The following is a 12,683-nucleotide window of genomic DNA, read 5'->3' on the forward strand; positions in this document are numbered from 1 at the left end:
ACTGCATAACTAACCAAATAACTCTCACAGACTTATACCCCCTCATTTGGAGATAAGCCTCCAAATCCTTCACACAGCAATTTCAACCCCCTTTGCTACATGCTACATTCTTGGTGGTGCTTCTACAACAGCATGCTTTTTGGTTTGAAGAAGGTATGGAGGGCCTCCAAGACGGCTGCTTGACAAGGGCTAGACATTCCCAACAACTGGTACAACTTGAGCTCTGACAGATTATAGTGCAGCGACAAATGGAAATCTCACATTTGTGTTCTCCAAAACAAACTTGATGTAACTTGAAAACAGTCTGTCCACCTGCACAGAAATGGGTGAGACCTTTCATCTTTCAGCACCAAGACAAACAAATGCTGAAAGGAGCTTACCAGGTACAAAGAAAAGTCTTTAACAATGCTGAGGATGAAAAAAGAATCTCAGCCTTCAGTAATCCAGTTTGGGGATGAAAAAGGCACACACTACTTTGGACAGAATTTAGAATGAGCTCACACAAACACCTTCTGTGGAATGAGTACAGAAGATCTGCATCTCCTCCACACTGAAGTGGTGTCCTTCACTGATGAAGACTGAGTCCCACACTATTTTTTTTCAAGAATGTTGATAGACAGCAGAGCTCAGATGAGGAAGTGTTATCTGTAGGAGGCCTGAGCAACAGTAGCAGCCCCACAACCAAGAGGGCTCCAGGAAAAGAACAGAGAAAAGAGGCTGCAGTACCTGCAGAAAAAAAAAGAATTAGTGTTACTTCCTCTTGGTTGCCAGTGAGAAGATGCCAAAGGACCTAAAATTTCCACCTGGTGACCCTGCCTACCATAGCAGAATGAATGGCCTGCGATGGCTCTCCTTTTAGCTTTCAGGACATTTTTCAGGCTCAAATCCCAGCCTAAATCAACAGCTCCTCCTAGAGGAAATCTATGGGCACAGCAAATAATAGAAATTGTGTCAGTTTTGCAGGAAACGGTTGGCGAGGGGAGCGAGAAGAGGAAGAGCAACATTTACCCTCAACAGCATACATTGCTGGCTCCCTACCTAGCCAAACTATATGTCCCTTTTACACTCAGTGTTCAAAACACTAAAAAGTACATAAAATAAGAGAGGCTGCTAGGGGGTCATCCATTGTGTCCGAGGACGCCTTCAAATAGGTTACATCTCTGTAATAAGGGAATAAACAATCCCTTAAGTAGATAGCCAGAACATTAATAAAGATGTACAACTGACCAGTGAATTTGTACTCTTAGAGAGCTGGCAAAGCTGCACACATTTCTCAGCAAAGCTTGCCTGCTCTGAGTAGCAGCAGCTCCTTTTCCAAAAACTCATCTCAAAAAGCAGCTTCCTTAGGTTTTTTCCTTCCACAATCATCACCACAAAGGACGAGGAAAACAAATGGTAATCACAAAAATAGCATCTTCAAAGATAACTTTGTTCCTCCAGTTGACTATGTAGGGTGTAAGAAAACCACAAAACTTGGACTACATACAGAACTGCTTCACTCACAGAAATCATTACGGTCCTTGAGACCATATCTTTAGGACAGAGAATGTCCTGAATGTTGTCATCGGCATCAGTTTCTTTCCTAGGGAACTGAAGGAATCTAATAATACATCTTCAGGAATCCTGAAAAGCTTTCAAGAAAGCATGATGGTCAAGCTTTTCCCTAAAAATAGTGATGACGGCTCCTCAGCAACTAAATGGTCCAAAGATAATCTAAAGGGTGAATGAGAAGCCGCAGCTTTCCCTTGACAGAAGAAATACCTTAGAAGGAAGTGACAGGATAATTCTTTGTCTCTTAAGGAATCTACCACTAAGGACTCTCCTGCATCCTGGGAACTTGCTGCCAACTGCCACAGCTAAAGCAGGAGATGACTGCTACTGTTACCTACAGCAACCACCATCCACTGGTAGCCTGTTTTAATACTAGTAGGGCAGGTGGGAGAATCTAACCTCAAAGAAGCTGCCTCTCCTCCTCCAGGAGCCTTAGCAAAAAGACTTGCTAGCTAGACAGTAGCAAAAGCTCAGCTTCTCCAGCCAGCATGCTTCCCAGCAGCCCACGCAGCCAAACAGAATTAGCCCCTTCCCACTGCTTTTCCTGACTCTCCTTTCCAGGATGAACCCCTTCACAAGCACAAGTATCTGCTGAGCCCAGGGGTTGTTACATTAGAGTCTTGTGAAAAACCTAAAGCTGGAAAAGGAGAGGAATGCCCGAATGTGCCTTTTCACAGCCATCACCATCATGCAGCATATTCACAGCAAACCCCATCTCTCACCTTGTTGACCTCTAGGAAACCAGACACTCGGCAGCCCTCATTCTTCTAGTCTTGCATTTTCTGGCTGAACCCTTCCCTCTTGCACTGCTCTCTGCCCTCTGGGTTCTTGGGGGCCAAACCTTGCCACCTGTAGGCTTTTCTGACATCGTCACAAGTACTACAACACCTGCAAAAGCACAAGACTCATCTTACCATCTTTATGACTATAAAGAGATGCTCCAGCTCAGGACCTGAATCCTTGGCATATCCTTCTTCAACAAAGCAATAAAGGAAACATTAGGGACCGGACCTTGAAAGCCCAATGCTCCAGAAGGAGCTTGAGCATCTCAATGTACTTTTTGAGACTTGAGCATAAGGATACAAGCTGATTTAATTCAGTGCTTGAATTTGAAGATGGCTTTGCCTGTCCACTGAAACAGAGAAGTCACTCCTGGCAAAGAAGTTTACTACAAAAACATCATCAGCATACCACAGCTTTGAGCAGTTTGGAACTTCCCCATGCGAAAAGAAAGCATCTGTCTGTTTCTATTCCTCCTTTCCTCTCTTTGTCGTGCAAGACTGACAACATTGGAGGGAGGGTTAATGGCATTCCTTATCTTTCCTGACTCTACAGGCTGAACCCCTTCACAAGCACCTGCTGAGCCAAGGGGTTGTTACATTACAGTCCTGAGAAAAACCTAAAGCTAGAAAAGGAGAGGAATGCCCCAACTGTGCCTTTTCAATTCTGTTTCATTACTTTTCTACCTCTGAATAATATATCGGTCACCAGGAAAACACCAACCAACCAACCAAACAAACAAAAAAAACCAACAGTTTTCATTATTGATTCCAGGTTTTGAGGGACCAAAGAAAAAGTTCCAGGTTCACAAATCCTAAATCTGTGATCACAAATCCCTCAAGATGGAGACATCTCTGGGGAAAGACATAACTTGATAGGTGGGTGAAACTATGCTATTACAGAGACAGTAATAGCAAAGGATAGTCCAGAACCTATTAAGGATCCATTCTTACCGGAATTTGCAGGTAGGATAAATGAGAAACACCAAATGACAACTGTTGTTTGTGGGAGTGATGGATGTCTGGTCTTTGGTCGCGCAAGGATGCAAACCCTGCAGCAGAGGTGAGAAGGCAAAGCCATAACTTAGTTTTATTCCAAGGCAGTTCATGTAATGGTATCATAATTCACACGGGTCCCCCTGGACACCAAATAACCCCCAAAAGGATTCCTCTTGCTGAGGTACAAACTTTGTGCTACTGCAGAGGCAGAGCAATTTGCACTGTCCTTAAACAGGCACACAGACAAACTAGACAGCCAACTCTGCGTGTTATTAACAGCCACAAAGCACAGCTTCCAAAGGCATTCCAAAGCCACAACAGTTCCCGTCATTCTCCAAACACGTGCCCAGAGGGATTTCATTGCATAGACCTTCACAGGCATTTAAAAAACAAAGAGAACAAGGCGGGGCGGCGGGGCCACCTCCCTGCCGCTACTCACCTCCGTGCTGCCGTAGCGCAGCAGCTCCCAACAGAAAGGCAACGAGGGAACAGAACCGCTGACCCCCGCCACTACGGGGAGACAAGCACCGCCCTCAGCCCCGCCCCGCCCCGAGCCACCGCCCACGCCCGGCCCGCAAGGCCCCCGCAGCCCGCCGCCGCGCCACGGAGGTACCCCGGCACGCCCGCCGGCCCCCGTCCGCCCCCACCCGCCCGCTCCTTGACCCGAAAGTCTTGCAGGGCCGTACGGAAGGGACGGAATCGCTTCGGCCGCTACAGCGAGCCCTTGGCCCCGCCCTGACCTGGCCCAAACCCGCCCCCGGCACCGCCCCACCGGGCAGCACCATCGAAGTCGGCCCAGAGAGGTGGTGGGGATGGGGTTCCCGGGATTCTCTGCGGCGGGAAGGGCCCACGGGCCGCCTCGCCAGCTCCTGGCTCTCTGTTCCAGCAGCCCCGGGCTTTGGAGGAACACCAGGGATAGCCGGCTGCGGGGGACCTGGTAACGGTAAAGGGCTTTGTGCCTAGGCGAAGCTACAGATAGGGAGCGGCTTTCACTCGATCTGACACCATCCGGCCCATCCATCGTGGCCGTCTGTGGAGGGTATGGAGTTACGCCTCAGAGAACAACCCAGCTTTCCCTCAGGCTGGCTGCTGCAGCCGCAGAGCTGGAAGCAAATCGGCTCAGAAGAGAAACTTCCACTGGATCAGCTTGCTCCAAGCCACATCCAACCTGACCTTGAACACTGCCAGGGATGGGGCAGCCACAGCTTCTCTGGGCAGCCTGTGCCAGGGCCTCACCACCCTCACAGGGAAGAACTCCTAATGTCTAGTGTATCTAACATCTGTGAGCCCTCCAGATAGTCCTTCCACTAGAACAGTGACAGGCTTTCCTCTTTCCCCCAGCTCTATGACCCCAGTCCAATAAACCACTTGGGAGGTTATCAATAGATGGCCTGCCTGCTAGTCCATTGCTCAAACACACTCTGGACCCCAAAACTCAGCCGCTTCATCATCAGTTAAGAACATTTGATCTCCCATCAGAGAAACACTCCAGAAATACTCTATTTCCATGTCACCCAGCTTGCATAAAAGCATTGTGCAATTCCCTGAGCTGAGGTCCCATCCAGGGAGCCATATGGACCATGGTTCAGGGGTTGCTGCCTTGCAGACCCATCTGCTTTTGTGGTTTAATAAGAGCTCTGCATCTTCAGAACTACTCTCATCACAGTCTCCCCAGATACCCCCTTCCCAATCGTTCAGGTCTGTACCCACAATCAACTTCTGAATGTAGCAGTATAATTTCAGTTCTTTGTGCAGTAAACATGTTCTCTCTCTTTCTCTTTGCAATTCTTCTTTTAAACAGTCCATCTCCAACTGCTTCTCCAAATCATCCCTTCTTAATCATCCAAAGCAATCATAGTAGTCCTGTGCCGCCACCAAGCACATGCCCAAGGTGGCGCACACGCTCTCTTTACCACCTCCACCATACACACAGCGCTGTTTCAGGCTCTGCCACCGCTCCGGTCGAACCACTTCTCTGTCATCCAGTGTACAGCTGGGGAGAAGGGGCACATCCATGCCTCCATAACAGTTCCTCTGCTGACATCCTGCCGATTGCACCAAGTTAAATGTCACGGAACCAATAGAGGCTAAACAAAATTTATTGTTCAAACTCAGTTAAAGCTCCACCAACTACAGATTTGGGATGTCACATGGATTTGTCACTACTCTGCTGATTCTTACCGTTTATGGCCAATGATCCAAAATGTGCAGTCACTCATCTAATAAAGGGAGGGCTCTCAACCTCAAGGAGTTGTCCCAACCCAAGGGGGGAGTCCCTGACTGCAGGCCCACTGCTCCAAGGAGTACCAACTCCAAACAGCTCTCCGGTGGAGCTCCTTTTATACCCTGGTCAAATCTGGTCTGTGGTCAGACATGGTCATGTAGCCCCCCCCCATGGGCTCAGTACCCCTTCTTTGCCTTTGTATCTGCTGACCTCCACCACCTGGGTGGGACAAGAGCTGCGCAGGGACTTTACCCAGGATTTTGTCTCTGGCGGAGGCTTTCACAGGCTTTTGTCAGGGTTTGTCAGGGCGGGTGTACCTGCCACAGGCTCCACCAGTGCCCATGAACCCTGTACAGAGCTGGCAAGGGCACAGCGATACCGGCGGGTTTGGCCACACCTAGAGGAGTGGATGGTAGGCAGCAGCATTTGGCCTGGGGCTCTGGGGCAGACTTCTAGGTGGAGCCTGATAATCTTCCTTTCCTGCTCCTCTTAGCTACCAACAGCAGCCATGGAAGCTGTGCTGGGTTGCTAATTTGCCACCCAAACTCTGCTCTTTTCCTGAAAACTCTTTCAGAGCATATTGCTAAGATAAATGTCTTGCTACAGGGCTTATCTTCCCTCTCTCCTTTGTTTCGGAAGGGATGGAGATATTCATAGCTGTAGACAGCATGTGAATTTGGACTGATTGTAGGCATCTCTGATATTTTGTTTCTATGGTTTGTCTGGTCCAAAAATGCTGATGGAGTTATTGGTTAAATAGTCTGGGGCACTGGCTGATGTAGAGGTTTAGCAACTGCTGAACTGTGGCTCAGGGCAGTGAATTCCAGTCCAAGCTACTTAAACACCTGGCCTGGCTGGGAGGAGCTGTTTCTTTCAGCAGTCCCAGAGCAGCAGCTGGAGTCAGTAATATGAGATTTCCAGATCAAATGAGGATTATTTTCCCTCCATGCACACACTGTGGCTGGAGATCACATCCCGGCTAGAATGGATCAAAACTGTGACTGAGGGATAAAAGTGGTAGGCAAGGCCGGGTTGGATGAGGCTTGGAGCAACCTGGTCTAGTGGAAGGTGTCCCTGCCCATGGGAGGGGTTTGGAACTAGATAAGCTTAAAGGTCCCTTCCAACCCAAACCAGTCTGTGATTCTATGTATGTGCACAGTGATAAGCAGTTTATGAACAGTTTGCACTCCTTTTTTTTGCCCCTCAGCCTTTCCTGATCTTCGCCTCCCATCCTGCTATGGGTTCCTCAGTCTATATCAGAATCTATAGCATTAATGTCTTTTTCACCTAGAGTTGAGTCTGTTTCTTGCTGACCTGAATCCCATAAACTACTGTCATCAAGTTTCAGGCTTTCTTTTTCTTGCAGAGGCCCCCTTGCTTCTCACAGGCTAGGGTTTAAGGGTATAGCAGTAAGCTCAAGTCACTCCAAGGCTCTTATACTTTTAACACAGCTCGCAAAAGAGACCTAGTGGTGTGTATGGGTTTGCATAAAGCAGGCTGAAGCTGAGTAGAATAGGACTTTACACCAAATGTCCAGCTGGTTTTATAATTTTCAGCATCTCTTCACCACTGTAAAGCATGCAAGTCTAAGGGGGCTGGTCATCCTGTTTTGTTTTACCTTGTTCAGCTCAGGCAGTGTCAGTGAATACCTACGTTATGAGGTGAGTTGTGAAGATAACAGTTGTGAAGATAACAATGATCTTAAAGGTCCTTTCCAACCTAAATAATTCTATAATTAAATTCTGATGATGGAGTAGAAGCACTGTGGTGAGGAGTAGTTTATGCTGCTCCATCTCTTACATCTAATTCAGCTCTGGATACACCTTCAGACCTTCTTTAAGGAAAGCAGGGCAGGTCAGGTTAGCTGTGTGAGGTGCAGGACTAGAAATTAGAGGCTGAGACTATTCATAACAGTTTCTGAAAGACTTTTGTTGGGGGACAGCTGCAGCTGGAGCCATGTGGTGCTGAGTGTCACCAGTTCAGGGTGACAGAATTTGCGTGTAACACACAGGGCTAAACCGTGCCTGGAAGCCAATCACTTCAAATAATTTCAGGTGTTAGCATCGTTACAAGGTGGATGAATATAGACAAGGAGAATGTTTCCTTTTGTCTTCTCCCTTTTTCCCATTGAAAGTAGCAGGACCATCAGTCAGAACAGTACTTTCTGTATTTCTGCAGTATGTGGGTCACATTAGTATCCCTATTACCTATTTTCATTTCATCCAGGCAGGAAAGTAATTAACACAGGGATGAGACCTAAGGACTAATCCCTTGTCTGACAGCTGTTCAGGGCCTGGAATTGTTACGAGGATCATAGAATCATACAATCACAGGATGGTTTGTATTGGAAGGGACCTTAAAGCTCATCCAGTTCCAACACCCCTGCCATGGGCAGGGACACCTTCCACTAGACCAGGTTGCTCCGAGTCCTGTCCAACCTGGCCTTGAATACTGCCAGGGATGGGGCAGACACAGCTTCTCTGGGCAATCTGTGCCAGGGCCTCACCACCCTCACAGGGAAGAATTTCTGCCTAAGATCTCATCTAAATCTTCTTCCTGTCAGTTTAAAGCCATTCCCCTTGTCCCCTTTTGGCCCTTGCCAAAAGCCCCTCTTCAGCTTTCTTGCCAGCCCCTTTAGGGGCTGGAAGTTGCTCTAAGGTCTCCCCAGAATCTTCTCCAGCCTGAACAAGCCCAGCTCTCTCAGCCTGTCTCCAGAGCAGAGCTGCTCCAGCCCTTAGAGCATCTTTGTGGCCTCCTCTGGACTCACAAAAGAATCTATCAGTCTTGCCTCCTGTGTTGATCTAGGTCCATGGTTTTGTAAGAAGGGATTTCTTGGGCAGTAGGCAGGGCCATCTTTGGCACACCAGGAATACCAGCCAAAACTGAAGCCTCCCTTATTACGGACTTGAATTTGATGATCTGAATTTGCACTGGTAGAAGCTGAGGGATACTTGTCAGTTATGTAGATTTATATTCACAAGCGTCCATTCATTTCTACATACTAACAACACTTTTTTGCCCTTCTTTTATTTCTGCTAGGTTTGCTTCCTCCATGTGAATTCTGCTACAGTGTCGTGCTCTTTCTGGTTATTAAGAGCTCCTTTTCTCTACAATCTTCCTCTTGCCTTTTTCATAGCCTAAGCCAAAAATATTTGTCTACCACAAGTGATCAATACCAGATTTGTTGTGTAGGCAGGACTAGCAATGAGTACGGGATAACAAAACAGAGAAAATGGATGCTTCACTAAAAATAGACATGCTACAGAAGGTAGAAACTGGTTCCTCATGTCAAAGCTAAAGGATAATTAATTGAGCAATTGGGACGAATTTGGAAAATGATTCTTGGTGAACCACATCCTTCCTGCGCTCAGTGAGGAGGCAGAGGATGATACAGTTTTGAAGCAAGCAGAGCAGTGGTGAGAGGGGCTGTATTTGCAGTCGCTGGTGACTAAAGCTGCCTATCACTTGGCTTTGTTTTAAGAGACTGCAGCATTATTGCCCAGAAGATATGCTGGCAATTTATGAGATCTTTTCTGAATGATTAGGAATCTGTGTGGAGCTCAGTCTCAAGCTGAGTAGACAAACTTTACAGAAAGAGGAGACACAACAAGGTTTCTTGCTTGCTTGCTTGTCTGTTTTATCCTTGTACTTTGCCTGTCATGCCTGCAGTTTTGGGGGGCTGTCACTTGCTGTGGCCTCAAGCAGTGCCAAACACTGTCACCTACTGAAACCAGTAGGTGAACCAGTCACTACTTGAATCATTTATTTCCTGGAATGGTTCCTGTAATGCCTATGATCCTCGCTGATGACAAAATTAGGTGGAGGGCTTGACATTACAATATTTATTAGGTACCTAAAAATTCAATGAACACCCTGGGTAGGCAGAAGAGAGAAGCACAGATTGGTGCCCTAGCTGAGGAAAAGATCAGCAGAACTCAGCTGTGACACTGTCACAGTATCTGTTATGCCAAACCGACATGATGTGGGTTGCCCAGCTCATACATGTGCATTGCAGCTGATCAGCCTATGCATAGCTTTTAACCATCAGCAAAGCATTATTCTTTGCCTGGTGGGCATGAAACAGGAGAGCTGCAGGGTTTTTATTTGTGGACGTCTCTCAGTGAACACAGGACATACATTGCTGAAAAGAGAGTTGTATCATTTCTGCTTTTTCCTCAGCAACTTCTTGTCATAAACTGTAGCTTTCCCTCCTCTCTTGCTGCTAAGTCTTCCTCAAATGGGCTACAACAATTGTTTTGAACGCTCTCACAAGGCTTTAGAAATACTGACTTGGTCAATTTTATCATTTTCTAGGGGCAACTCTGACTCTCCTTGTCTATTTCTTGGTCTGCACTTCGTGTTCTTTCATAGAATCACAGAATATTTTGTGGAAGGGACCTTAAAGCTCATCCAGTTCCAACCCCCTGCCATGGGCAGGGACACCTTCCACTAGACCAGGTTGCTCAAAGCCCCATCCAACCTGGCCTTGAACACTGCCAGGGATGGGGCAGCCACAGCTTGTCTGGGCAACCTGTGCCAGGGCCTCATCACCCTCACAGGGAAGAACTTCTTCCTAAGATCTCATCTAAATCTCCCCTTTGTCAGTTTAAAGCCATTCCCCCTTGTCCTGTCACTACAGGCCCTGGTCAAAAGCCCCTCTCCTACTACAATTACCATTTGAAGCTACCAAAACTTTGTCATTCATCCTTTTACCTTGACTATTCCTTGACCCATTCTACAATGTCTTGCCTCCAGAGGAGTGTCCTGTACACTTTCCTCTCAAAAGAGAGTGCAGCCGCTCCTACCCTTCTGCAACCCCACAAATCTCCTGCCGAAATAGGAGGCGAGATGCAGTTTCCTGCACAAATTAACTGCAGACATTTCAGCTGCTAAAGTAATTGCTTGTGGGAAGGGATAGCATGTAATTTGAGAAAGGATTTTGCTTCTCCCCTACTGTGTATAGTAGAAACATGCTTTGCACATATGCCTGCTGCTGGGAACTTAGGAGGGCTGAGGAGTATGGCTGCACCTGTGTTCTGTATCCACCATGTGTTCACATCACAGAATCACAGAATGGCTTGGGTTGAAAGGGACCTTAAAACTCATCCAGTTCCAAACCCCTTCCATGGGCAGGGACACCTTCCACTAGACCAGGTTGCTCCAAGACCTCTTCAACCTGACCTTGAGCACAGGGAGGTTCTTCCCTGTGAAGGTGGTGAGGCCCTGGCACAGGTTGCCCAGAGAAGCTGTGGCTGCCCCATCCCTGGCAGTGTTCAAGGACAGGTTGGATTGGGCTTGAAGTAACCTGGCCTAGTGGGAGGTGTCCCTGCCTGTGGCAGGGGGTTGCAACTAGATGAGCTTTAAGGTCCCTTCCAATCTAAACTATTCTGTGGTTCTATGACTGTCGTGGTTTAAACCCAGTCAGGTAATTCGTTCGCTCACTTCCCCCTCTTTCTTGCCCTCCCCCTGCTCCCGGAGGGACAGAGAGGAGAATCGAAAAGAATGCAACTCCCACGGGTTGAGATAAGAACAGTTTAGTAACTAAGGTATAACACAAATCACTACTGGTACCACCAATGATAATAATGATAAAGGAAATAACAAGGGAAGAGAGTACAACACCTCAGCACCAGCCGACCGATAACTTGCTCCCCTCAGCCCGACCAAGCCCCGACCGATACCTCCTCCAACCCTGCAGTCTCCCAGCCCTTCCGGCTAACTCCCAGTTACATCCTGGGCATGACGTGCTGTGGTCTGGAATACCTCCCTGGTCAGTCCGGGTCAGGTGTCCTGTCTCCGCCTCCTCCTGGCTTCCCCCTCCTCCTTGGCAGAGCATGAGGCTCACAAAGTCCTTGGCCAAACCAAAACATCGCTATCAGCTCTGTTCCCAGGCCGAAAGTCAAAACACAGCACTGCACCAGCTACCAAGAAGGAGAAACATGACTGCTACTGCTGAACCCAGGACAATGACATATACTACTGATGCCTGAACTCATCCATTATGTCTTGGCTATGTCAATGCATACGGTTGTCAATGCATATGGCTGTGGCTTGCATATGGTTATTTCCCCCCCACTTATTAGTAGCAACAATTACAGGTGATAACTTGCCATGGTTCATGGAGTAGTGCAGATCAATGCATGTTGTCCCCAGGTTTTTCAGAGTGCAAACTACAAAAATGATTTTAATTGCTTTTGTGGAAGCACAGGCCCAGCTCAAGATGTGGCTTTCACAGCCAGACTGAAAGGGTAAAATACTTATTGATCTTCTGTTCACAGTAGGCACCTATCACTTTTCTTTGTATTGAAACTTAAACTGAAATCACTCAGACATCCTTAGTTTGCAGAACTGACTTGCAGTATCCTAAGACCAGGCTTTCCCTCTGAATTTTACCATAGCATTTTCTGGGCAAAACTGCCAGAAAATAGGTTGCAAAGTAAAACACAAGTGACAGAGGAGAGGTGTTCACCACCTGCCTGATTTTAAACAGAGGTCCACCTGGTGAGAAGGTCTAGTACAGTTCAGGCAGGTTCTTGTTGCACCACAGTGATTTTCCTATGTCTACTTCAAACCACCCTCTGTGGTCTTCTTCAGAGAAGAAAAAACGTGCCTTTCTGCTCCACAAAAGCTACTTATAGTAATGCTCATGGTGCTGGAGGGCTCTCAGCCTTGCTAAGTGGTGGGCAGGGGGAAAGCAAGGACTCGAGATAAGAATAGTATGTGGAATCTTAAATTTGATGGGCCTGCCAGGGAGGAAATTACAGCTTGAAGGAGGAAGAGTGGTTGTGTTTTGAATTTTCTGTAGTAAATATAAAGTCTGGGGGTTTTGGTGGTGAGGAGGCAGTCCCACCAGGAATGTGTAAGGCTTTGTTTGGGACATGCCTGGCACAGATGTTTTTCATTATAAGAGAGCAAGAGGAGGACTTGGTGACAAGGAACACTTGTATGCTATGATAGAGATCATGTAAAAGATACAGGAAGGCAGGCAGGGATGAGTGTGGAGGGAGAGGGGATGGAGTCTGGAGGACACTGCAAATCATTCAGGTGATACCTGAATGAATTTGGCATAGGGTTGCCCTTTCCTCCCCAGCTCCGCTGAAATAACAAGTTGCGGACCTCACCTGGCAGTA

The 12,683-nt window shown here is 47.4% G+C and overlaps 1 long non-coding RNA gene across 1 annotated transcript; it reads right to left on the reverse strand.

Annotated features, from left to right (window-relative positions):
* Window positions 1-541: 541 nt before the first annotated feature.
* LOC133274735 (uncharacterized) lies at window positions 542-3,805 on the reverse strand. The gene is made up of 3 exons (XR_009745221.1): window positions 3,769-3,805; window positions 2,274-2,439; window positions 542-921 (listed from the first exon to the last, which is right to left on the reverse strand). It is a non-coding gene; the product is annotated as an uncharacterized LOC133274735 (long non-coding RNA).
* Between the last annotated feature and the right edge of the window lie 8,878 nt (window positions 3,806-12,683).

Source organism: Pezoporus flaviventris, unplaced genomic scaffold, assembly GCF_033815535.1.
Source record: "Pezoporus flaviventris isolate CSIRO_AGI_PZ_B2104156 unplaced genomic scaffold, CSIRO_AGI_Pfla_v1 ptg000036l, whole genome shotgun sequence".
Classification (NCBI taxonomy): Eukaryota; Metazoa; Chordata; class Aves; order Psittaciformes; family Psittacidae; genus Pezoporus; species Pezoporus flaviventris.